At 36.3% G+C, this 27,969-nt stretch overlaps 1 pseudogene; it reads right to left on the bottom strand.

The window, feature by feature from the left end:
* Positions 1-652: 652 nt before the first annotated feature.
* Positions 653-27,286, bottom strand: LOC138385695 (small ribosomal subunit protein uS2-like; annotated as a pseudogene).
* Positions 27,287-27,969: the final 683 nt, after the last annotated feature.

Genomic DNA, 27,969 nt, shown 5'->3' with positions numbered 1-27,969 from the left:
TATTAGTTCTACAATTGGTAAATATTTGGGTAGTTTCCAGATTGGGGCTATTATGAGTAGTGCTGCTATGAATATTTTTGATTTATCTTTTGGTAAACATATCTATACAGTTCTCTTGAACATATAACTAGAATTGAAATTGTTGAGTCATAAGATATACATATGTTCAAATTTAGTTACTGAAAATTATTTTCCAAAATAATTGCACTAATATATATTCTTCCAGCAACATATGACAGTTTAGCTGCTCTACATGTTCACTAATATTTGATATTTTCTGTTTTTCACTTTAGCCATTTTGATGGGCATGCAGTAGTATCAAATTGTGATTTTAACTTGCATTTCTCTAATGACTAACAAAGTTGGAGAGCTTATCATATGTTTATTGGTCATTTTGGCATCCTCTTTGCCAGAGGTCTACTCATTTTCCTACTTGGATTTTCTATCTTTTTCTTATGGACTTGCAAAATATATTCTTCTAATCTGTAGGTTCATTTTCATTCTCTAAATAGTGTTGCTTGAAGAGCAGATATACTTAAAATAGTCTAATTTATCAATTTTTTCCTTTGTGGTTACTGATTCTGGGCCATTAAGAAATGTTTGCCTAATCTAAGATCTTGGCGATATTCTTTTTCCTTTTAGAGACTGATGTTTATTTTCTGTAAACCTTATTTCCATCTTGTTTAAGAGCTTGTGGAAGAACAGCTGAAGACGACTCAGTGGTTGTTCCTACCCATTCAGTGGCCTGAGCAGTGGAAACTGTAGACCAGTCTTCTGTAGCAGCCCGAGCGCTCCAGTCCTCAGTGAGGAACTGCTGAATGGGCACGGGGGCACCTGCACGCCTTCAGACCAATCTGCAACCTTGGGTTGAGCAGCAGTACACTCAGAAGCTGGAGCAGTTCGTTCACCCTGAAACAACTCCTTGGTCACAGCTTTCTCAGCAGCAGCCTGGTCTCCCTTTTCAATCTCTTCAGGATCTCTGTAGAAGTAGAGATCAGGCATGACCTCCCACGGGTGTTCACAGGAGAGGGTGCCACGCATGCAGAGAACTTCCCAGGCCAGCATCCACCACATCAGACCCACTGAGTAAGCTCCCTTGTTGTTGCATGGGATGGCGATTTCAACGCAATGCAGAGGAGACTGTGTTACACAGAGCAATGGTGGGCAGGTTAACATAAAACGTGTCTGTGAGAGGCTGGTGGTCAGCTCTGGGATCAGTAACCACCAGAAGACACAGCTCCTGGAATGCTGCCTGGATCTGGTTAGTGAAGGTTCTGGGAGTGAAGCACCAGCAACAGGAGTGGCTCCAGTGGCAGCAGCAAACTTCAGCATAGCTCACTGGCCAATATTCCTGGAGGATATGACATCAGCAGGCTTTTCAATGGCAACAACGGCATGAGCTGCCAACAGAAGAGTCTTCCAGGTCCTCTTCAAATTTATTATGTAGATGCCATCACTTTGCCTTTTGTAGATGTACTGTTCCATTTGGAAGTCAAGGTTGGTGCTACCTAAGTGTGTTCCTGCTGCAAGGAAATTAAGAAAATCCTCTTCCTTCATTTGCAGAACATCAAGGGCTCTGGATGTTGTAAAAGTTTCGCTTTATGTTACGACAGCAATCTAGAATTACTCTGTATGGACCTCTCTCTGGGTAGCACGGAAAGCAACAATATTCTTCTATACATCTTCTAAAACACTTATTGTTTTACCTTTTACTTGCAGGTCTGCACTTCATCTAGAATAGATTTTTATGCATAGTGAGAGCTATAGGTGGAGATATATATATATTTTCCCCTCTGAATATCCAATTAACCAAACACCATTTATAAAATGACCATCTTTCCCTGCTTGCCCTCTCTAGGAGAACACTATCAGATATGGTGCTCAATAATGAAAATATTCGAGTTAATTGTATTTTAAAAGTGGGAGGTAAGGTTTCTATACTTCACTCACAGTGGTAAAATGTCTATATGAGTACACCACAATAAGTTTTATCACATATTATAATACCCAAAGCAACCACTAAGAAAACTATACAAAGAAATATATCAGTCAGCTTAGGCTGCCATAACAAAATACCATAGACTAGCTAGTTTAAGCAGCATGAATTTATTTCTCACATGAATTTATCAAGGTATCAGCAAGGTATGTTTCATTCTGAGTCCTTTTCTCTTGGTTTGTAGGCAGTGATTATCTTGCTGTGTACTCACGTGACCTCTTCTTTGTGCAAGAGCTGAGAGAGAAAAAGAGATCTCTTCATCTTCCTCTTTTATAAGGGCACTAATTCCATCATGAGAGTGTCATCCTCATGACCTTCTCTAAATCTAATAACCTCCCCAAAGCCCTATCTTCAAATGCCATCACATTGTACATCAGGGCTTCAACACATGAATGGAGAAGACATAGTTTAATCCATGGCAAATATACTTAAAAACACAGATAAAATGGAAACCCCCCTAATAGCAAAGTAACTCACAGGAAGGCAAGAAAATGAGAGATAGAGAGAGTAGAAATAGAAATTAGAAATAGATTAGAAATCAATAGAATAAACAGAAAACAAACAATATGGCAGACTTAAGCCTTATCATGTTACCTTTAATGTAAATGGTCTAAATATACAACTATGCTAACAGAGATTGGCAGAATGGTTAAAAAACATGACCCAATTCTACACTGTCTCCAAGAAACTCAATTCAAAAACAACATAGGTAGATTAAAAGTAAAAATATAGAAAAAGATACACCAGGTAAGCATGAATTTTTAAAAAGTGCAGAGGGAACTCGTCGTATCTTTTCTAACACTAATGATGCTCAAATACTGTAATACATGGTGGGGCTTGGTCTTCATGAAATTGATGGTTACAGTTTTGCAGACTTTCTTAACTCATCCTGAACCAGATTACCCAAGCAGTAAGTGAAGATCTTACTAAATATTAAAAGAAAAAGAGTCATAGCTAGAAAACCATCTAGATGAGCAGATTGACCTGAAATTGCTGGCAGGAGGTTGTTGGTTGGAAGAGCAGCCAAAACTAAAGGAAACATGCGGGCAAGATCAGTTAGATAAATGAGGGCCTGCTTCATATTTTGCATTTGAAAGAAGGTTTTCATGCATTACAAAAATAGCAATAGAGGAAGGACAAGTGGAAAGATGATTTTTATCCTTGATTCCGTGGTGTGGCTTGTGGTGCTGCCCTTTTTAACATCTGTCAGCCTCCATCAATATATGCCTGCATAAGAATTCATGCAGTTATCATTTGAAAGGTCATATAATTGTCCACACAGTGAAATTCACCTTCCCAGTTGTAGTTTGACAGCTACGTTGATAAGTTAAATCCAAATAAAATTAGCCTCCGGTAAGATGCTCTCACGTTACTGTGATAAACTTCTTGGGGCATACAGTGCCCTTTGGAGGACCAGGAGCCTCACCTAAATAGACTCGGAAAACTGCTGACCAGACTTGCCAGCATGCAGTCCCCAGAAGGGCCAGAAGCCCCCAAGGTAGGAAAAAAAAAAAATCTTGTCCCTTTCTTTCTCCCTTTCTCCCTTAGGCCATCGTTGAAAAGTGCAGCTCTTTTAAGACATAAATGGAAATATACTGGACTTTCTATATTCTCTGGGATCTAGAACCAACAGAGTTACGCTGACTATATAGGAAAATCCAGTGATTGCTCCCAACTTACTTGTAAACTCCTGTATAAAAAGTGCCATGGACCTAAACATATAGATGGCCCTCTATGATATGATAAGAGGAGCCACAAGAGAGCTCACTGTGACATTAGACTGGAAATAAAGTGTGATCCTCATATAATCTTCCCACAATCTTACATGACCTGTCATCATTGTCATTAGAAATACTAATTTTGATGTTAGTCTGAGTGCAACCTTTTTTTCTCTCAGCTACTTTCTCTCCCTAGCCAGATGCGGTAAGGGACATTCTCTACAGATAGAGTGATAAGTAAATTGACTTCATATTTATAATACCAAATTATACTCTGACCTTGCAGGGGGTTAGAGAGGGCAGGGAATGATGGACTTGGATCATCTTTCCCAGCATTATTAATTTTCTTCTTTTAATTCCATACAATTCAATTCAACAAACATTTATTAGACACTTGGCATAACAGGCACTCCACAGTGCCAATAAACCAGGCGAAGACTAATAAGTAGCTGTCAGTCTCGAAAAGGAGTATATTAAATGCAACAATGACAATATCACAAAGTAATTCCATCCCTCCCCCCTTCCTTTTTCCCTCTTTTTCCCTTCCTTCTCTTCCTTTCTTTCTTTTCTTTCTTTTCTTTTCCTCCTAAGGCATTGTTTTCTTTAAAGAAACATTAACAAATTCAAACAAAGGTTGATTTCCACCTGTCATTTCTCTAGCACATTTCACTAACCAGTCTAAGATGCCAACATCCTCTTACAGTAGGTTCCATAAAAGCAGTCAGTTCCTTTGCAGAGACCCAGAGAGCAAAGAGGACTTTCTCAAGGTCACTCTTTACTTTTCTGATGCACACAAAGCAAGCACCAGCACCTCTGTTCTTTCGTAGAGGCATCTCTCACACTGCGGTTTTCTGTCGCCAGCTATAATGCACTACTGGTGATTTTCATCTACTTCTATATGAAAACATGATAGAATGCACCTCTTCCCTGGGTTATTTCCATAGCTACTGTATTTATTATATTAATGTTTATCACTTGGATGTCATTAAATGAATGTCGGCAGGGGGGAGGGAGGAGATAGAATGTTCACTGAAAGAAGCTGTGCCATTAATTCAAATGGACGGTAGAGACAAGCATGTACATTCACATGGCCATATGGGGGCTGTTTTAGGGCACTGAAGCAGTTAATTTTATTTTAAAGACACAAGCCTAGATAAAATAGATCTTTCTGACTTTGTTGAGAATTGGAATTATAAAGCATGCAAGGCTTCAGATCAAAATGCTATATTATTCTCCCCTCTCCACCTTATCTGAGGAGCGTAATGCCCTTACAATAGCCTACTTCTTGAACTCTTTCCAATTTCAGATATTTCCTATCTCTTTTAATACCTCATTGCTTTTGCATCAATTACAGCCTGACCTAAAGCTGCACTGGAAGGGGAAGTGATATATAGTGGAATCCATTTAAATGAATTTCTGATGAAAGAATAAAACTGTTAAAAGAATAAATTTACTGCACACAAATTTATACAAATCCCATATATGCTGTGAAATCCCCTGAAATGAAGAACTGATGAAAGATTAAAATGTTAAATGAATTAAAATCCACCATACCAGTGAAATATAATGATGATTTGACCTATTAAATGAATGGCCTAAATGAAGATATAAATTTGAAGTGCTCCAATGTATGTCAATTTTAAATGTGTGGTGAGCCAGCATAACGCAAAAATATGGCTCTCGCTATTAAAGGAACACATTCTTTGTGGAACCAGCCATTATTTAGAAACATCTGTGTTGGTTCTTTGTATGAGAAAGGCTTTCTCATACACGGTAACAGTATGCATTACCTTTTCCCTACTTTTTAATCCTCTACCTCTTGATATCTCTAGGTTTTATTTCAGTTTGCATGTACTACCTAAGGGGTGGATAAGAATTAGGACCCTCCTATGGCAATTACTACCCTTTACCAGGGGTCTTTACTAAAACTGAGTTTTATCTTGCTTACAGAATACAAAAAAGCTAATATTAGGATATAAATTTTCAGTGAGACGGAGTGAGCCAAGCAATTTCTATTAAGAATTACTACTCTGTCCATCTAATTCCCAATTTAACATCAAAAAATAAAAACTGTGCTGTACAATTCCTAGCAGTTAAAATAAGTTTCTTGCCTGGGAGAATTATAGGTTCCAGCTCTGTTTAGGGCACAGGTGATATGTGTGGTTTTTTTTGGTTTCTTTTTTTTTTTGGTAATAAATTTAAGTGTTGGACACTTAAAAAAAAAAAATCACACTCTCTAATTAGGCATAACTGAAAGCCTCTGATCATTGCCAGGAAAAACAAATAATGCAATGGTACTATGGAAAACTTCAAGCAATGATTATCTGACCTCTATTCAAATTATGGTATTGTAGTCATTTGCAATTAGAAGCTATGGCCAGGAAGAGGTCATTATCCCTTTAGGGACTTCTGGCAGTGCCCAAATTTGGGGGCATATGGCTAAATGCACGTGACCATTAATTCAAATGGATCTACTGACCATCAAATTATATGTAACTTGCCTTAAGGGACAAAGAGAGGAGGATTTTCTATGCTAATTAAGTTTGGTCAATCCTGAACTTATTTCTAAGGAGGAAGAGAAAGTTACTTCTGAAGAGTTTCTTAAATTTTTATCAATCTTAGATATTCTTAAGTTGGGAACTGCCCAAAGTTCAGTGGAATTCCTAAGGAGGAGGGAATCCAAGGGCACAGTTACAAGTGAACTAGGATGGTCGATAATGATAGTTGGCACGGTCCTGAAGTAAATGTTTTGGGTGCTGCAATACCCCTTAAATCACACTGGTCTAAAAGGCCCGGTGTTTTGCCTTAGTGGATAAACTCATGATTTATCACCTGCAGGACTTGCCAATCTAAATGCCTCAAGAGCAAAAAATGAATCTTGGTTATGTTTTCAATTCTAAGGAAACCCACAGCATTCAATAAATATTTAATAAATTACACTGATACAGTAGAGAACAATTTTACTCTGGCTAAAGTCATAAGTAAACAAGACTTGGAGCTTGAGCACCCCCTAGGGATGTCTTAGTTGGCTTTCCTTATATTTCTTTATTCATTCCAGGGTATTTATGGAGTGCCTCTTAAACAATACAGGTTTGAACTGCATGGGTCCACTTATATGCAGATTTTTTTTCAATAAATATACTGGGAAATTTGGGGGAGATTTTCAATATCAAAAAAAATTAAGAAAAAGTTAAATTTGGTGTGCCATGAATGCATAAAATACACATAGCTACAGTCTATTTTATCATTTGCTAAGATAAAATATACACAAATCTAGTATAAAAAGTTAAAATTTATCAAAATTACACTAACATGGATTGTACAAGGTGTCATTTGCAGTTAAAGAAATATAAAATGTAAAGATGCAATATTAAGTCATGACTGCTTAAAATTAACTTTAGTACATACTATACCACTAGAATAATTTCATTGCCACCTCCTGTTGCTATTGCTGTGAGCCCAAGTGTTGTGAATATCCACTTAAAATGCCATGTGATGCAGATCATCTCCATGTAAACAGCTCACTTCTCCAGTTAATTGGGTATCACAGTAAAAAGTGATCTCTTACTGTTTTTCATCATGTTTAGTGCAATATCGTATACTTTGAATAACATTATGGGACCATATGAAGTGTACTGGTGATGCTGGAAGTGCTCCCAAGAAGCATAGAAAAGTCAGGACATTATAAGAAAAAGTTGAATTGCTTGGTATGAATCATAGATTGAGGTCTGCAGCTGGGATTCCCTGCCATTTCAAGATAAATGAATCCAGAATAAGGACCACTGTAAAAAATAAAAATTAAACAAAAAAAAAAGGAAGTTCTTGAAGCTGTTGTGGCAGCTATACCTACAGGTGCAAAAAACTTGCACTTTTTGTGAAATATATTTTTTCTCTCATATTAAAAATGTAGCTTTTATGGGGGTACAGGATTGCTATAAGAAAGGCATACCTATAGACTCTAATATGATTTGAGAAAAAGTGAAGTCGTTATATGACAATTTAAAGCAAGAAGAAGGTGAAGAATATAAAGCTGAAGGATTTAATGCCAGCAAAGGATGGTTTGATAATTTTAGAAAGAGGTTTAGCTTTAAAAATGTCAAGATTGGCCAGGCGCAATGGCTCACACCTGTTATCCTAGCATTCTGGGAGGCCAAAGTCGGAGGATTGCTTGAGGTCAGGAGTTCAAGACCAGCCTGAGCAAGAGCGAAACCCTGTCTCTACTAAAAATAGAAAAACTTAGCCGAGTGTGGTGATGCACTCCTGTTGTCCCAGCTACTAGGGAGGACGAGGCAGGAGGATCACTTGAGCCCAGGAGTTTGAGGTTGTTATGAAGTAGGCTGCTGCCACGGCACTCTAGCCTAGGTGACAGAGAAAGACTCTGTCTCAAAACTAAATAAATTAAATTAAATTAAATTAAAAATGTCAAGATAACAGTAGAAACAGCTTCAGCTTACCAAGAGGCAACAGACAATTTCCCAGACACCATGAACAAAATTATTGAAGAGAAATGATATCTGCCTGAACAGGTTTTAATGCACCTGAAAGTGTTTCTGGGGGAAAAAATGTCACAAAGGACATTTATTAGAAAGGAAGAGAAGCGAGCACCAGGATTTAAGGCAGAGAGGGATAGGCTAATTCTACTGTTTTGTGCAAATGCAGTCGGGATTATGATCAGGACTGCCTTTCTCTTTAACCTGCTAACCCCTAAGCCTTGAAAAGAAAAGATGAACACCAGCTGCCAGTCTTTTGGCTGTACAAGAAGAAGATCTGAACAGAGAAAACCCTTTTTCTGAATAGTTTCCTTCAATGTTTTGTCCTTGAAGTCAGGAAGCACCTTGCCAATAAGAGACTCCTTTTAAAGTTCTGATATTGGACAATGCCTTGGCCACCCAGAACCCCATAAGTTCATATCAAAAGGACTCAGGAGCTGACTTTAAAAGGCTCCCACTGACCAAAGATAGTTATGTAACCACCATTAAAAAATTTGAATAGGTTCAAACACAGCAAATGTTTATTCATGAGTTCATAATGATGTCAAAATACACACACACACAGAGAGAGAGAGAGAGAGACGGGGGGGAGAGAAAATATCTACTGGGTGGGTCATCATTGCAGAATTCTAAGGAAATAATTCATCATTTTGGAAACAAGTAAATAAAGAGAAGGAATTAATCGTTTATTTGCCTCTCCTACTTCATAATCAAGTAAAAGATTAGGAGACATTCCGCTTTATAAAAATATTCTATCTAGCTAATAAACAAGAAATGAATGATAGATTAGAAATTCACAATTAACAAAAAATAATACATTTATGGCCTTTATGAGACAGTTGGGAATTTGAACACTGGTTATATTATGTTAAGAGATTATTAATTTTAGGTGTGATATTAATATTGTCGCTGTGTTAAATAAGTTCTTATTAGAAAATTAACAATAAATATTTATGGATGAGATAATATGGTCTTTGGAATTCGCCTGTAAATAATAGAAGAGGGGGGAAGGGAAGGAGGTACAAAAGGGGAAAAATTAGCCTTAGCCTGATCTTTCTTGGAGCTGAGTGATGGAACTTCATTACACTATGCTATCTACTTTTGTAGGCTGAAAGTCTCCATGTTAAAAGATAAACTTTAAGAGAGAGTATAATCATGAATTTTATAGGACTACTAAATGCGTATGAGTCAAAGATTGTTTATAGTTTATCAATTAGTAAGAAAACCAATAAGATGTCACTATTAGTTCAAAGGAGATTTCAAAGAACTAAACTTACAGAAGCAGTAAGTAACACTGAAATGAATGTACAAAACTGGCTTATTCTATGAAGAGTGTGATTGTGGTGGTAGCGGTGGGAAAGTGATTATATTGTCAATGGAAAAAACACATTTACATGTCTATAGCCAAGAATCCTCTGCTTAATAAGTATGAGTTATTTGCAATTTACAGAGTTGTTAAAAAGATTAAAGGTAATGAAAGTTGCAGAAGCACCATAGATTCAGATGACCAGAAAGAATGTGCTGAGGCAGCACTTAGTTTTCGTTGAGCTACCTACTGAGTTTTTTCTGCCCATTTCAACATCTTTCTCAATTTTTCCTATAGTCTCTGTGCTAGGCAGAATAATGCCCCTCAAAATGTCCCTGTCCTAATCCCCAGAGCCTGTGAATATGTTAATTTACATGGCAAAGGAGATTGTGTAGTTGTGATTAAATTGGGGACCTTGAGGTTGGGAGATTATCATTACCCAGGAAGGCCCAATGTTATCACAAGAATCCTTATATTGAAAGAAAGTACAAGAAAGGCAAAGGAAGAGAAGGAGATGTGACGATGGAAGCAGACACTGAACTGATGCCATTGCTGACTTTGCAAATAGAGGAAGGGGGCCAGGAGCTGAGGAAGGCAGGTGTTCTCTAGAAGCAGGAAAAGTCAAGGAAACCAATTCCCCTCTAGAACCCCCAGGAGAAGGCAGCCCTGCTGACATCATGATTTTAGCCCAATGAGACCCATTTCTGACTTTTGACCTCATAACTGCAAGATAATAAATGTGTGTTGTTTTAAGCCACTACGTTTGTGGTAATTTTTTACAGCAGCAGGAGAAATTAATACAGTTCCTCAACCACCCTCCACCTTAACATCATAATTATAGCAAAGGAGTTGGTCCTACCCACTATTTTTGGCTTGATTGTTTACATAGGTGTAGCAAGAGTGATAATAAATCTCTGTGAGATTATTTTGACAATCTAGAACTATACAGTATTGGACAACCACTGAGACCTCAAACTTAAAACTTCTGTCTTGAAGTGTCCGTAAGAAATCTGATTGGACCTTTAGAAACATCCCTTATTTGTTCTCCTAAGACTAGAAAATCAAGCTCAGGAAAAGATCTATAGTGGATTTTATCTGCAGTATTTTATAAATTTGAGGGAATTCCTCGCTTCTAGGGAGTCCTCAAATTTTTTAAAGCTTTTACTCTATAAGAAAGTGACCTTCTTATCATCTGTAAAACTAGAACCCTGTAAGCCAACATTTCTGGGTGGCTTGGTAGGCATTAACCCCATATGTAAAATCAAGATTAATTCCTTAAATGTGACTCGTCATATCTAATTAAAATTGTATTATTTTCAAAAGTGACATTTGCCATGGTTAATAATTGATTTATCCAATTATAACCCAGAAAAACAGAGGACAGATTGTTTTTGAACCTAGGTACACAACTATATTACCATAAAAAGTAAAGATACTTAGTAGTAGCTTTAGAATACCAGGAGTCAGTGAGAAATAACTATGATTTAAAAACGTTTCATTTCAGTTTACGAAAACAGAGTTTACTAAACTGCTGTGGGTTACTCGTAGCTTAAGACAGGACTTGCTCATATATCCCAGAAATAAAAAAATAAAACAACAATTTTCCAAATAAATTACTACAGTAAAAATTCCTCATTAGTTCTTTTAGATCTATGTAATTAATCTTGTTGTGCTGGATCTTGTGTTAAGAGTTTCAAGAAACCACCACTTTTCAACTAAAAACAGTTATGAAACCCAGTTGTGAAAGAGTTGTGAAACCCACTGGTATAGTCTAAGAGCAAACTTTTTCTGTATAACCCCAGAGTAAATACCTAAGAATTTGCAAGCCAAGTCACAACTATTCAACCCTACCACTGTAGCAATAAACAGCCAGAGACAATACATAAATAAGTGGGCATGGATGTGTTTTAATAAAACATTATTTACAGAAACAGGCAGTGAACATTTGGGGGAAGCAGGCCATGGTTACTGTCCCCTGCTCTAAGCAATGTAAGAGCAGCTTTGATATGTCAACGGTTTGGAGTACAGTCCTTATCCTTGAGGATCTGAAACTATCCTTCTTTGTTGAAGACACAAACTCTTCCCTGTAGCTTATAGCAGAGCCTTCACACAAACATCAGAGTAAAACAAATACTCTGAGAATGAATGGCTATAGTTAATTTATTACTAATAATTTTCAAATGCTCAAATGTAATGAAGTTTCTGATATGAATAATGCAACTGAAAGGAGTATATGATTGTTTCTGTGACGTGAAAAACAAAAATAAAACCATTCCCTCCAAAATTTCTAAATATCAAGTCTATTTTCAGAAATGTCATTGAATGATTTATACAAATGTATGAACAGTTTTAAAGAGAAAAAAGTCTTGCTATATAGCACAGAATAATCCTGAAATATAATATACATGATATACCAAGAATTTCAAATAAAGAGATTCAGTAAGTGTGCAGTAGGGCCAAAACACATATAGAATTCCTTATGTTAGTCCAATGTGTATCTCTTATCAAGAACCACTAGCCTAGAAGACACTAGCTTTTCCTGGGTGTGGGATTTGATTTTACCCTACTTACAAGCCACTAAGATCTACTCTTACTGTTTTATGGGTGCTGGTAGAAGACATCACACACCTGGATCAGAGACAGAGGACTTTATTACTCACATCACAGCAGGCAGCATGAACATAAGAAGTTGCAATGGTCTCCGTTGTACCCAAGTCCCACAGGGGTGACAAAGAGGGCTCAGATGGATGCTGTGCATACATAGGGTTTATGTCATAGCCCAAAGAACACCGAGTTTGAGGAAATTCATCACTTCTGTAGTAAGCAGTAAGCAAATCTAATCTTTGTCTCAGAGGGAAACTTTACTTCACCCCTCAAAGTAACTAGTGAGAACACAGCCTTGAGAATTGGCCCAGGTGAAAGAGCAATTAGTGCCTTGAAATCTGGACATTCCCCACAGGACATACAGGAGTGTGAGAAACCCATGGAGAGAGCTGTCTCTCTCAATATATTCAAATGAAACAAGTAAGGTTGTAGACAAGTGAACATTTGAAGTAATGATTGAAATTATAACAGAGAATGATGTATTATTGTTTTTTAACATCACAAAGCACAATAGGACTCTGATAAATACACAAAAACCTGACAGAACTATTTGATAAGAATGTTGATCAGTGTTTCTTCAGAGGCTAAAATATTGGAAAGCATGGCATTGACAAATCTCTTAGGACTTCACATAAAGCATATAATTTCTGAAATATTTATATCAATAACATTTACCTTTACAAACTTAACCTAGGGAAGACTGAGTGTCTCTTCTAATTTGACAACCTTTCTCATGAAACTCATACAATAGTAGCAAATAAAATTTAAAAATTCATTATTTCTAGCACATCTTTTTTAAGCAAAAGAATAAATGTGATTTTCCAGGAGCCCTCTGGGAAACCTTCTCAAAGATAGTTTAGGTATAAAAGATATCCTAATATTTTTATTTTTTTTTTCTATACTTAGGACCTAAATTTGAGAGAGCCAAAATCAAAATGTTTTCAGAGGAGATTTGGAGTCATGACTGAGATAAGATCATGACTCCCTGAGAAATAATAGTTACTTTAAGCGACAAGCAATTAAAAATAAGCATGGGAATTAACAGGATTGTTGGAACCTTAGGTGTTTCCTAAGTGAGAAACCTTTGTTCTTTCCTGTTTTCATCTTACATAATTGGGAAATTAAGACAATGAAAAGCACATAAAATTATGATGGTAAAATACATAATCTTTGCTGTCCACATGGATTACACAGAAAGAAAGAGTAGCCTTCATGCAGGGGTGGGGACCCTGCGGCTTTAAGGCCACTTGTGTCCTTCTAGGTACTTAAGTGTGGCCTTTTGACTGAACCCAAATTTTACAGAACAAATCCTTTTATTAAAAGGGGTGTGGCAGAGAAAGATGAAACTTTTTTGCTCACAGAAAGTCCTTGGGCATTGGGAAGCTTTCTTGGATGTCTCTCCTTCAAAGGATAACTCAGAAATCTGAGTTCCTTTCATTATGTGGTTTTGCCATTTTGGAATCTTTCACATCAGACACACAGAGCAAGTGAAGGAAGGATCTCATGAGAGATTTTAGGCACTAAGCCTAGAGTTGACTTTCAATGCTTTTATTCACACTGTCTTTGTCGAACTAGGCACATGGTCCTAACTTAACTACAAAGAATTCTGAGAAATGTCTTCATCTCATGTGCATAGAGAACACAACAGGCTTCTGAGCAGCTAGCCCATCACTACCATGATAATTCTGACTCATATAATTAATTGCCAATTAAAAAGGATTTGTTGTAAATCATAATTGATTTAACTTATCTTTTTCAAATTCTTTTAATTTATCTCTATTAATTTACAGTCAATGAAAAATTGCTCAACTCTCTGGTTCTCTGTCACTCTGAAGACCCAATCTGGAAAGTTCTTAACAGAGCAAAAGTTATACCACATTCAGAAGAGGACAACCACACGGAAATAAATGAGCAGTGGAGCCAACAGGGGTATCAATGTGAATTTCAATGCTTCGTGCATCATCAGCTGTTTATTCCAATATTTTGTATGTCATCAGCACTTTGTCTGACAGCTCCATTTGTTCACTTTTCATACTGCTTTTGAGTAAACAGAACGTACAATAGTTCCATTTTAGAACAGCACATTAATCTTCCCTTGTTAAGGGATGACTTGTTCTTGCACTTATCATCACACTTCTCTTGTGATATGACATCATGCCCTCATTTGCTGAGATAAATGCCAAATAACAAGATTATCACACAGGCATCTGAATTTCTACATTGTCTATTTGATTTGCAGCACAACTTGGAAATATAAGGAAAGGAGCACACTAGTCATTGATGAAGCTATTTTTTTTTTCTTGGCACGTTTATATTTTCTATGAGATTTGTATTCAATATCGAGGGACTCTAACAGACCTAAGCCAATTACAGGGCTTGCACGGTAGGTTAAATCAAGCTGTGCCAGAAAAACCAAACATACACCCGTCTACTACACAATGGAGTGGCAGGAGACCTCTCTTGCCATTCAGCACCCATGGGAAGCCTGTCCTCTGAAGCCCTGAGTAATATTAACCACGAGCCAATGGCTGCATTTAAAGCAATTCTGGAAGTTTTCCTTATAGAAAAAGAGCTGTGAAAGGTGCAATTCATTTATAAATAACACGTAAATTAAGACCTGTCCAGAAGATGATGCTGAAACACTGCACAACTGCATTGTTTGTGTGCTTAGAAAGGACATTTAGCATCAGTGTCTCGCTATATAGGGTAAGTGGTACTCTCATTAAGTTCCTAACAAATTCTATCTGGATCTTTCATTCCCTGTAATGACTCTGAAAATTTTATTTGTACTCCAGCTCTCACCCCCTTCCTGATTGTGATCCCGACTTGAAATCTGAGTATTTGAAACTATAGGGGAAATTAGCTGAATTTTGCAGCATAGCCATTCACTATGAAGACATATTGAAACTGAAAAACATATAGTTTAACTGAAAGAGATGAACTAGTCTCCATTATGGGAAGAAGGTAATATGATGATAACTTACAATTTGGAATAAAAATCATGTAGTTATTATTATCTTTTACCCATAGATATTTTGAGTATAAAGACTTAGAAGATTAGAAAATTAGAATAAAAGACCTAAATTTCCACAAACAGAAAGAATAAATAAATTGTGCTTTGTTCAAACAACGAAGTACTATGTAGCAGAGAAAAGGAATAAACTACAGGTATACCCATTAATGTAGAAGATTCTCTACATAAATGTTGAGATAAAAAGTCAAATAACAAAAAACGCTATGGTATAATATTATTTATATAAAATTTTAAGACATACAAAAGAGTATTATATATTGCCTAAGGGTGCGTGTAATTAATATATTGAAAAATAAGCACCAGTGGCTCCCTCTAGAGGCAGGGATGAAGTGGGACATGATTAAAGAGAAGTACACAGGGCACTTCAAATGTACAGGTAATGTTTTATTTGTTAAACTGGGTAGCGTTCATTTTATCTTTCTTTACACTTTCCTGTGTGTGCAAATAGTTGCAAAATAAAATTTAATAAAACCATGTGTGTGGTGATCCCTTCCCTTACAAACTCAAAAGTCTAACTATGAAGAAAAGACATTTACACATAAAAAAGGTACATGACTACAAAATTACAAATGTATAAATTCCAAATGAGTCTTGCTGATAATATTTCTAGAGTCTTCAGGGAAATTTTCTTTGAGAAAACAGAATGTCTTAATATCAAAGAGGCAGATGGAAATAGGCAGAGGACTAAGAAGAATATGATCCATGTCCATAATACTATAATGTATATCTTCCCACTAGAATACTGTCTCCACGAATGCAAGATCATCTGTTGTATTCAGTGCTGAATCTTTCAGTCCCTAGCATATCACAGTGATCTCTATATAGAATGACTTTCATAGAAGGAAGACTGGCATTCTCCAATACCAGAACACTAGACATAGAGAACACATAGACATTCTGACAGACTAGTAATGTACAGTACTTCACACAGTGGCTCTGAACCTCATAGAACTTTTTTATCCAGAGGAAACATATAGCAGAATTTTAGGTTTAACATTTGTAGCTGAGAGATGAAAAATGGAGATTAGAAAGGGAATTTAAGGATATATCTGAGAAAGTAACTAATTCGATCCTTTAAAATGAACCTTGATGCTTCTATAAGAAATAAAAATTAAAATGTAACAACAAATCTAGATCAGTTTAACCACTGACGTCAAAAATACTGAATTGAGAATTATTACACCTAAAATAAGATTAACTTTATTGTTTGCGCTTGTTTCCAAAGTGGTACGGAAAGAAAACAGAAACATAAAATATTGATGTGTTTTAAATAGTTCTTTGTGTCTTAAAGAAAAAAAGTAGACCTCAAAGGCATTTGCAGCCTCTACATCACAAGACCAGATAAAAGGTGAGAGGTCTAAAATGACCATCCAAGATGGGTCACAGGAGGCCCAGGAAACCACATGGCTTGGTACATTAAGTCAAACAACTGCAGATTCAATGAAAAATCAATCTAGTAGTGTCTGAAGTCTATTAGTGAACTGTCTTTTCCAACTTTTTTAGCCATCACTCTGACCACACACAGATTTGAAATCGGATACACTTGAGAATTAACAGTACCTACTATGTATTAACTTATCAAAAAAAATACTGGCTACTCTGCTAAAATAATAAGTATATTAATAAGAAAAATTTTTATTATTGAATTTCAAAACTTTTTTGATGTTATTTATAAAAGCTGCTTCAATGCTATCTCTTATTTTCAACATGACTTCACATTATCCTATCGCAAAATTCTACCCTTTCACCCAGGATTTCAGTTAGGGGTTCTTACACCAAGAATGCACTAAGAACACCAAAAAATCCGAAGTATGCATGATGACGGCAATTTCCACAGTGGAGATAAACAGGGCTTATGCAATTTGGTTGACATCCAGCTCCCTAGTGTGTATTCTTTGGCTTCTCTGGGTCCCACTATCTGTTGCACTGCTTCTGTTTATATCATCTTCATCAAATGATAGGCATAGCAGGAGAGTTGGAAGAAGGGGAGGAAGGAAGAAACAAAATGTATGAAGCCTTCAACCAACCACAATAACTTTACATTACCAGTACTAGTGGAAGGTTTGCTACAGGACTAAAGAGATGCAGAAGAATTTATATAATAGTCAGGAGATCTAATAGGTAGTCTGAATTCTGCCACTATCTCAGTGACCTTGGGACTAGTTACTTAACTTCTGTGGCTGCAATAATATGCTCGAATTAGAAAATCTTCCAGATCCCTTCTAGTTCTAGTCTATGTTTTTTTTTGATTTTCCATTTCCCAATATAACCAAGAATTATGTATAAATAGGAAGAGGCAGATATTTCTCCCCTATCTTCATACTCTTTTCCAATATGTGCTTTTACAATCTAATTTTTAATGAAATCTTCTAGCAAATTCAATGATTCCTCCATTACTCATCATGAATAAAAGAGCCATATTTGTTTCCTGACCTATAGAAATGTTATAAACATGTTTGTAATAACAAGAGCCCGAGACCTTGAAGATCTGGGGCCAACCTCTGTTTTACCATTTATTGGCAGTTTTACTTTAGAAATTATATAGAAATTATAGTATTGACAATTACCTTGGAGATTTTGTCTTAAATTTCACTCGCTTTAGAGAAGAGCAAACACCTCCACAGAGATGGAGGGTAGATATTGCCAGAGGCATCATGGGAACCTAGTGGGGTTTTCCCTTCAAGACTTTGAAACCAATGGCTAAGAAGAAAAGTTAGCAACAACAACAAAAAAATTCTTCAAAAAAATCCAGGGCGTAACTTTTTTTTTTTTTTTTTTTTTTTTTTTTTTTTTTTTTTGAGACAGAGTCTCACTCTGTTGCCCAGGCTAGAGTGAGTACCGTGGCGTCAGCCTAGCTCACAGCAACCTCAAACTCCTGGGCTCAAGCGATCCTCCTGTCTCAGCCTCCCGAGTAGCTGGGACTACAGGCATGCACCACCATGCCCGGCTAATTTTTTTTTTTATATATATTTTTAGCTGTCCATATAATTTCTTTCTATTTTTAGTAGAGATGGGGTCTCGCTCTTGCTCAGGCTGGTCTCGAACTCCTGAGCTCAAACAATCCGCCCACCTCGGCCTCCCAGAGTGCTAGGATTACAGGCGTGAGCCACCGTGCCCGGCCAAGGGCGTAACTTTAATATATGATCAGACTAAAGTGATGTCACTGTGGTTGAAGAGGGGCAAGAGCCTTAAGGACGTCCACTGGACCTCTCCCACCTTCCTTCCCAGCACCCTAAGGCAGGGAAAACTCTCAGTCATTGGACCCTTCCAAAGCCCGCCTTCAAAGGGACCATCAGCACACCTGCAAGCAATAAAGCAATGCAGAATCTCAGGTCCCATCCCAGGTTCATGGAATCAGAATCTACCATGTGACAAGATACTCAGGTGCTGTGTGTGCATAGTGAACTTGAGAAGCCCTGATGTAGAACACAATTTAAAAACCACCAAATTACCCCGTGCTGCTTTCCCTAATTAAAATTCCAGGCTTAGCTTTCCCACTGCCTGCTTCACAGTGTTGTTGAGACCATGTATGTGAACCTCATTTTGTAAAGTAGACATTTTATAAACAAAAGGTACCCATTAGTTTCAAGTTCCTAAAAGTTTCTTCTACCTTCCAGCTTGTATCCTAGCTAAAAATCACCTTGAAATTATTAAAAGGAATAATTCTATATGATAAAAATATCCCCATGTCTTAACAGAGAGTCTATAGGAAAAAATGCTTGTTAGCTTTTATTATAGAATTTATATACAACAAATAGTTCCATATGAGCTCTCTCTCTGATCTCTACCTAAGTCACTATGATTGAAATATTTGATTGTGTACTGTTTTCACTGTATACTGAGTGAGCTGTACTTGGTTGAGGTAACAAATGCTTTATCCAGTAATCATATTTAAATCCCCTTTCCAATTAGTAAACCCCACCTCAAACATTTCAAATAATGAAGTAAAGCCCATTTAAAAAAAATTAATATATCTAAACAAAATATAGAATACTAGGTGATTAACAAATAATAGATACTCAAATATAGTAAATGAACAAATGAAAAAAAAATTTGAAGAAATAAATTGCTAGTAGGTTCAGCAAATCACTTTCCTACTGCTGGATTTCATCATTTGTTTTTCTCTGAAAATTCACTTCAAAGAGGCTACTCCTTAATGCTAAATTTTTCCAACTGATAATGTGATATGTAGCAATATATTTGCTTTGACAGGTTTCCAAAAAGCTCAAAACTATGCAGCTAACCTGAGTTTGTCATGAAGAGATTTGACCCATTGTGCTTTTCTTGAGTGTACCCCCCCTAGTCAATAATTTAAAAAGAAACCTACTTATGTTACTGAGATGTGAAATAGTTGGATGATCTCATGATTCCTATTTCAGGCTCTTGACTTTTTTTTTTTACTTAATCATAAGAGTTACCATTAGACTACTTAGAAACAAAGAGTATTAGAGTTTGAATGTGCTTCCTGTTCTTTTTTCTTTCTATATAAACTCTATAGATATATGTATCTACTGAAAGGAAAAGGAAGAGAGGAAAATAGACTCCATACCAAATTCTGATTTTCCTACTTAATGCAAAATATGCAATATTTTCAATCACCTACACATATTATATTGAATAATGTAATTTTAGAGTTAGATTCTTAGAGATTACTATTATCTCCCATACTCACACCCTATTTTCTTTTTAGCCTATTTTCATTTTCTTTCTCATTTCTGTATATTACTTTATTTTTTGCTCTCTTACTCTCTTATACAGTACTTTAGAATTTTTAAAAATCCTATATTAAAGTAGCATTAAAATTGTGAATTCAAAATACTGGACATGAGCAGAGGCAAAGGATTAGTTTCTTTAAGCAACATTATGTAGAATTTTATAAACACTATATACTTTCCTATATGCAGGCCAGAGGGAAGAAGTAAGGGGTGAAATATTCACCTTTATATTGTTCCTGAAAAGAACATATTTAAACAACTTAATAGAAATTGTCTTCTGCGGTGCAGAACCATGAAAACAGTATTCTCAAACTCTTTTTTCCCCCTTTATACTTTCCTTTATTTCTTTTCTCACATTTATTTTTTATTTGTATATATTCATGGAATACAAGCATAATTTTGTTACATTGATACATTGCATTGTGGTGAAGTCAGGGCCTTCAGTGTACACATCACTGAAGCAACACACATTGTACCCACCAAGCAACTTCCCATCATCCAGCCCACTTTCACCTCATCCCCCACCCCTCGGAGTCTACATTGTCTATCATTCTACACTCTGTTTCCATGTGTACACATTATTTAGCTCCCACTTATACATGAGAACATGTGATATTTGCCTGTATCTGAGTTGTTTCACTTAAGACAATGCCCTCCAGGAGCATCCATGTTGCTCAAAATAAAACATGGTTTTATTCATTTTTATAGGAAACTCCATGCTGTTCTCCAGGGTGGTTGCGCTGATTCACATTCCCACCAAAGGATTGTGAGAATTCTCCTTTCTCCACATCCTTGCCAGCATTTCTTATTGCCTGTCTTTTTGATAAAAGCCATTTTAACTGTAGTGAGATGATGTCTCATTGTGGTTTTGATTTGCGTTACTTTGATGACTAATGATGTTGAACATTTTTCATATACCTGTGGACCATTTGTGTGTCTTCTTTTAAGAAATGTTTATTCAGATCCTTTGTCCATTTTTTAATTAGATTATTTGATTTTTTTTTCCTATTGCATTGTTAGAGTTCCTTATATATTCTAGTTATTAATCCCTTGACAGGTAGTTTCCAAATATTTTCTCCCATTCTGTGGGATGTCTCTTCACTTTGTTGATTGTCTCTTTTGCTGCTCTGAAGCTTTTTAGCTTGATGAGATCCCATTAGTCCAATTTTGCTTTGGTTTCCTGGCTTTGGGGGTATTATTCTCAAACTCTTAAGTGCAAAATATTTGTTCTTCCCCATAACATACTTACTCAAATTTAATCCAAATATCCAAATTATAGATATTTAGTCTATTAAGATTTTAGATGGCCAATATCACTAGACTGAGAGGAGATCAGGGAGTAGAAGAACATTTATAGACTTACAAATCATAGGCCTTCATAGATAGCCACCGTTTAAATGTCTCTTCGTCATCCTTAGTATGAGGGGAGTTAGGACTTCTAGGTTACAGAGGATCTTCCAAGTAAATAACACTTAGTAACTCTGCCACCTAAAGTCTGACCAGTCTGAAGAAAAAAATTGCATAGAAGTGCCTCCCTGTGTTTATTAAGTACAACATTCACTGGAGATAATAAGAAAGTACCAGTGTTTCATAAATGGAGAGCCTGGGGCAGCTTGATCTGTCTGAAAATAAACTGAGAGGTCTAGTTGAAGGAATTCAAAATTTACTTAGAAAAATTGCTGAATCTACTAATAACTTTTTTCAAAAACTGTAACTTGGAATTCTAGTATAAAGTTAAAAGACAAAAATATTAAAAATAACTATAGCTACAATAATTGTTTAATGAATATACAAAATTAAAGGATGTAAAGTATGACATAAATAGCATAAAATGTGTGAGGAGGAGAAGTAAAAGTCTAGAGACTTTGTAGACAATTGAAATTAAGCTGTTATTAGCTTAAAATAGAATGTTATAAGATATTTTATGTAAGCCCCATGGTAACCACGAAGAAAAAAAAACCTTTAGTTGACACAAAAATAAAGAGAAAGGAATCTAAGCATAACACTACAAAAATTCAACAAAGGAAGACACCAAGATTGGTAGAAAGGAACAAAGGATCTATAAAGCAGTCAAAAAACAACTAAAACAAAAGGTCTGCATTAAGTCCTTACATATCAATAATTACTTTAAATATAAATGGATTAAATTCTCATCTAAAGATACAAAGTGGTGGATTGAATTTCAAAAGATGATATCCAAAAATATTCTGCCTATAAAAGATGCACTTTTGCCTTAAGGATACACATAGACTAAAAGTGAAGAGATGAGAAAAGATATTCCATGGAAAGATATTCCATTCAAATGGTAACCAAAAAAGGAGCATGAATGGCTATCATTATCCCAAAGTAGACTGTCAGTTGATATCTGTCACAAGAGAAGAAGAAGGTCACTATATGATGATAAAGGGGTCAATTTATCAAGAAGAGATAACAAATATAAGCATATATGCATCTGACATTGAAGCATCTGAATAAGTAAAGCAAATTTTCTAATTATAAAAACAATATAAACACTGGGATGGTTAATTTCATTTATGAACTTAACTGGACCACAGTGTGCCCAGATATTTAATTAAACATCATTCTATGAGGGTGTTTCTAAATGAAATTAACATTTGAATCAGTAAAAATGATTGCCCTCCCTAGTGTGGTGGGCCTCATTCTACCTGTTAGAAGCATGAACAGAACAAAAAGGTTGAGTAAGAGAAGATTTGCTCTTACTGTTTGATTGTCTTTGAGCAGCGACATTAGTCTTTTCCTGCCTCATACTGGAACTTATACTATCAGCTCTCCTGGGTCTGGAGTTCTCAGTCTCCATAATCATGTAAGCCAATTCATACATGGCTTACATGATGTCTCTGGTCTGGCGCCTGGAGTCACAAAGACCACCGTGGTTGCCTAGTGACTGTGTCCTTGAGGCTTTGAGGAGCTGGAAACCTCTGTGGCCACGCCTGGCTGCTGGGCTCTGGCCGGCCCTTTCGAGCGATTCTAGGCCATGGGCCCAGCAACCCAGAAGCCTCGGTGGGCAGAGGGGATCCTGTATGGGTTTAATTCCGTTCCGCTATTTATTAGTTAGGTATTATATAAGTTTGGTAGGATTTCCATAACAGAATACCACAGACTTGCTGTTTTAAACAATAGAAATTTATTTTCTTATGGTTCTGGAGGATGAAAGTTCAACATCATTCTGCCAGCAGAGTTTGCAGATGCCTGTGTCCTCACGTGATCTTTTTTCGTGCATGTGCATCCCTGCAGTATTTTCTTCTTCTTATAAAGACACCAGTCCTATTGAATTAGAACCCTACCCTTACGAACTCATTTAACCTTATTTACCTCCTCAGAGACTCTACCTCCAAATACAGTGACATCAGGTGTTAGTGATTCAACATATGAATTTTGGGAGGACACAATTCTGTCTGTAATATGTATGTTTGGCCAAGTTACTTGATGTCAGCATATCTGAGTTATCTCATTTGTAAAATGAAATTGATAATAATACTTTCTTTATTAGCTTTGATGAAGTTAAATGTGTTACGATGCTTAAAGAATTCAAGAACAGTGCCTATCACATAAGTGTTCAACAGATAAATAGTATCACATTTAAAAATTGAGCGTTTGCATGGACATTGTATGTATTAATGGTGACACATTATTGAAAAATAGCTTCTATAGCAGAATTTCTAAATTGTTCATAATGTTAATCCTCATAATTATTAGGAGTAATTAGTATTTAATAGAGAAGAATAAAAACATTAAGTAAGCCATCCAAAATCATACAATGAATTGACAGCATGATTAAGAATAAGAGCAAATGTACCTTTAAGAAAAGGTACATCCCTTAATTCCTTTAAAATTAAAATAATTGATGGAAAGAAGACTAGTCATCAAATATGACTATATATAAATATAATAAATATTTATGGATTTTGTTACATGTAATCATGGACATAAAAAACAAGATTTAAATCATTTGAAAGGTTTTTATTTAGTTCACATTTTCTAAACTGCCTCATCTACATAGAAAATAAATTTCCCTATACACTAGTCACAAAATACTTATTAAGATGCTTAAGAAGCTGAGTGTGGTGGCTCACCACATTAATTACCAACATGTTGGGAGGCTAAGGAGGGAGGATCACTTGAGGCCAAGAGTTTGAGACTAGCCTATGAAACATAGTGAGACCAGTTTCCATTAAAAAAAATTAGCTGGGCATAGTGGTGCACATTTGTAGTCCCAGCTACTTGGGAGGCTGAGGCAGGAGGATCACTTGGGCCTAGGAGTTTGAGGTTGCAATGAGCTATGATGATGCCACTGCACTTTAGCCCCTGTCTGCAGAAAAAAAAAAAAAAACAAAAAACAAAAACTTAAGAATAAGAAAGATAAGTACCAAGAGACTAAGAGCATTCATCTTACTTCTGTATTAAAATAAAATTACTTGAAAATCAAGCAACCTATGTATATTTACTGAGTTGTATTTTGTGACTAGTAGTAGGTCAGGTAGCACTGGGAATGCAAAAGAAGTTATGATACATGAGCAGATGATTAAGGCAATACAGATATGCACACAGTGTCTTGGAGCATAGCTGACGGACACTTCGCTCAGTATGGAAGGGGGAGATTGGGTGGGAATGCCAGTGTCATGGTGGTCATCCTGGAAGAAATGGAGAAATAGCATTGAGCTGAAGAAGAATAGTAGGTAATTGACAATAGGAACAAGGAAGGGGGGAGATCAGACAAAAAGGGGAAAGGAAGACTCCAAGTAAATGGGACCACAGGACAAAAAACACAGACATGGAGAAAAATTTGCAGATAGCTACAAGTATTTCAGTGTTGCTTAACCAGAGTTAAAGGCAGTGGATGATGAAACTAGTGAGGGAAGTGGGGAACATCATGGATGACTTGTATATATTATCAAAGGATTCTGCAATTCAGTCCATCAACAATGGGAAGTTGCAACAAGGTGCTGAAGCAGTCTCATTTAATGTTATTGACATCTTAAATATTTCCATTTGGCAGTAATGTAGAACATGAGGTTGAAGACGACAACACCAGAGGCAGATAGACTAGTAAAGACAGTTGTGATAGTCCAGCCAGAATTGAGGTAGTAGGGATGAAAAGGAGCAGAAAATATCAAGAAGTACTTAAGCATAAAAATTATCAGAACTTACGGCTGGGTAGATACGGAACTGTGGGAGAGGAACACGATTAGACAGCAATGTAGGAAGAGGAGCAATTTAGAGGGAAGATGACACATTCAGGTTCCAAAATATTAAGATCAAAGTGATGACAGGTGTTTGACTCGAAGTTGGATATATGAATCCATAGCATGGGGATTAAGGCAGTTAAGACAAAAGAGTGGACAAGATCACCCATGGAGTGTTAAAAATGACAAATGACTCAAAGATAGAAGCCTGAGAAACAGCAACATTAAAGGATAAACCAGATGAAGGAAGCCCATGAAGGAGGAAGAGAAGAGATAAGAACCAGCAAAATACTGGGTTAGAGATTCTCTGCAAGTATGCAGAGAATCAAACAGAGGATAACGTCTGATAAAAATTCATTGAATATGACAAACAGAAAGAAATTTGTGATCTCACAGATGGCAATGTATGTATGGTGAGGGAACTAGGAAGACGAATGGATTGTAGTGAATCCTTGTGAGTAGGAAATGGATGTCTGAAAAGGCCTTAACATCTTCCTCGGCTTGTATAGGCAGGAGATAATGCCCCATTACCTAAAGTAATATCCCATGAGGTGAAGCAAACAGAGTTTACCAAAGTACACAATGTGTGGAGACTAGACAGAAGTTTGGCCCAGGTAGGGGACTATGGTTCAAGATTAGAATTTTCAGGCAAATGAAATGTCTTACTTGGGAGAACACAGGATTTCAAGTGGAGAATTGAACACTGGCAAAACAAAGTGCATTCTCATTAAAAACAGGAAACAAAAGAACCACAAGCACAACTAACACTAAGATTGACTTTTGATGCCACGTGCTATGAATTACCCAGGAAAGATAACTTAAATACCCTCAGACTCAGGGCAGGACAAGTTCCAGAGAATGTACTTGACTTGAATGTGCGGGTCAAGATCAAGTGACTCCATCAAAGACAGAGCAGTGTGGGCACAGGGAGCCGGGGAAGCAAAGTAAAGGATTGGCAAGGGGAAAATATGATTAAAATGTTTAATCTGGCAGAGATATGCAAGATGACACCAGAACTAAATTGCTAGAACACATGAAAGAGTTAGGGAAGTAAATTATCCAAAGGAATAAGAAATGGACAAAATAAGAAAAAAAACCCAGCATTTCAGAGATCAAATATATGAGAAAGCTTCCATCCTTAGCACTTACCTATCAGATGCAATGTACACTATTCTGGTGATGGGCACACTAAAAGCCCTGACTGCAGCATTGTATAATTCATCCATGTAACAAGAACACCTGTACCCCCTAATGTTTTGAGATAAAAATTATAGAAAAATATATGTTGAATAAATAAATAAATTAATTAATTAATGGAAAAAATAAGAAATGAGGAGATTGGTAACAGTTTTATTCTGTTTTGCTTTATCTAAATTAAGATGGCAACATATTATCCATTCTTCATTTAAAACTTCCACTTTTTAAATTATACATGAATTATTCCTCCACACTCAAATTTCTCTAGACAAGAGTTAATTTTACAAAAGTAATTATTTTTTCCCCTGGAAAATTAAATAGAACTAGTGGAAGCCATTGATGGAAATCACTTGCAAACACTAAGAATTAGTTTTCCTTCACTATTGCCCTATTTCTCAGTGTCATCTCAGTAGGAAAGGTATTAATCTGTTTGGTTTTATACTAGAACCATATTTTTACATTTAATTAAAGATACAACACATGCACTAAGCACCCCTTCACTAAAGGGCATGCCTTAATAAAGACAATACAACATGATTCTATAACCTAGCAAGGTCAGTGCATGAGAAGAATAAATAAAAAGATAATTTAGTAACTGCTAGAACAATCTGGGAAGACGGGAACAAAGATCATGTCTGGAGGACAAAATGATGATAAAAAATAGAAAACGATGAGGTCATAAGGTAAATGATAAAGAGGACTAGACTTGGAGTCACGAGACAAGGATTCTTGTTCTGTAACTTTGTAGTCCAGGACAAAATATTTATTATATCTTGCTTTGTTCTCCTGATTTACAATGCACAAGCTATAGTGATCTTTTAAAACCACAGATCAAATCATATTACTTCCTTGCTTAAACCCCGCCAATAGTTTCTTGTTACAATTGGAATAAAATCTAGTTTCTCCCCCATGACGTCCAGCAGGCTACGTGAGCAGAACCCTGCCTACCTCTCTGAACACGTCCTTCCCCTTTTCCTCTCAATTCGCTGCTCCTGGCTTGCTTTATGTTCCTTAAACCCCATGACGCTCACATTTGCTGCTTGTCTGTCTGGTATTCTGAGCCCTCAATCCTCCTGTGGTTGACTATATCTTGTCATTTAGTTGTCAACTCAAATGCTACCTCCTCAGAGATGTCTGTCTTGACTTTGTATAGGAATATTGGCTATTGCCAATCTATTCTCAATCATCAATCTCTACCATATAACTATGACTTATTTTCTTTCTAAAACTTAGTATAGAAAATAATATCTTGTTCACTATTTATGTATTTATATATTGTATGCCTGCTATAAAATATCTCCATGCCTATCTTGTTCATTACTGAAATCTCAGATCCTGCCTCACAGTTTATGCTTTATAAGAACTTGTAGAGGAAAGAAAGGAAAGAAGAGAGGGAGGAAAGGAGCTAAATAAATAAAATATTTTGGCAATAAATGAGAAAAAATATGGAAAGTTATATTGGGAAAAAATCCATCAAGGCATTATTTAAATACCACTTCATGCTTGAATATATTTAATACCACAAACTTGTTATGGTTTAAAGGAATTCCATAGACTATTGTTTTCATTTCTTGATATTTCAGTGAAGCCTGAACAATGCAAAGATTTTTGTGCATATGTGGGGGAGTGAGTGTGGATTCGTATTTTAATTTTCGTGCTTTATTTGGGTGAAACTGGGGTATGAAGAAACCTAAGAGACACCCTC

The sequence above is a fragment of the Eulemur rufifrons genome, chromosome 7 (assembly GCF_041146395.1).
Source record: "Eulemur rufifrons isolate Redbay chromosome 7, OSU_ERuf_1, whole genome shotgun sequence".
Classification (NCBI taxonomy): Eukaryota; Metazoa; Chordata; class Mammalia; order Primates; family Lemuridae; genus Eulemur; species Eulemur rufifrons.
This window is presented reverse-complemented; position numbering and strand designations above follow the sequence as displayed.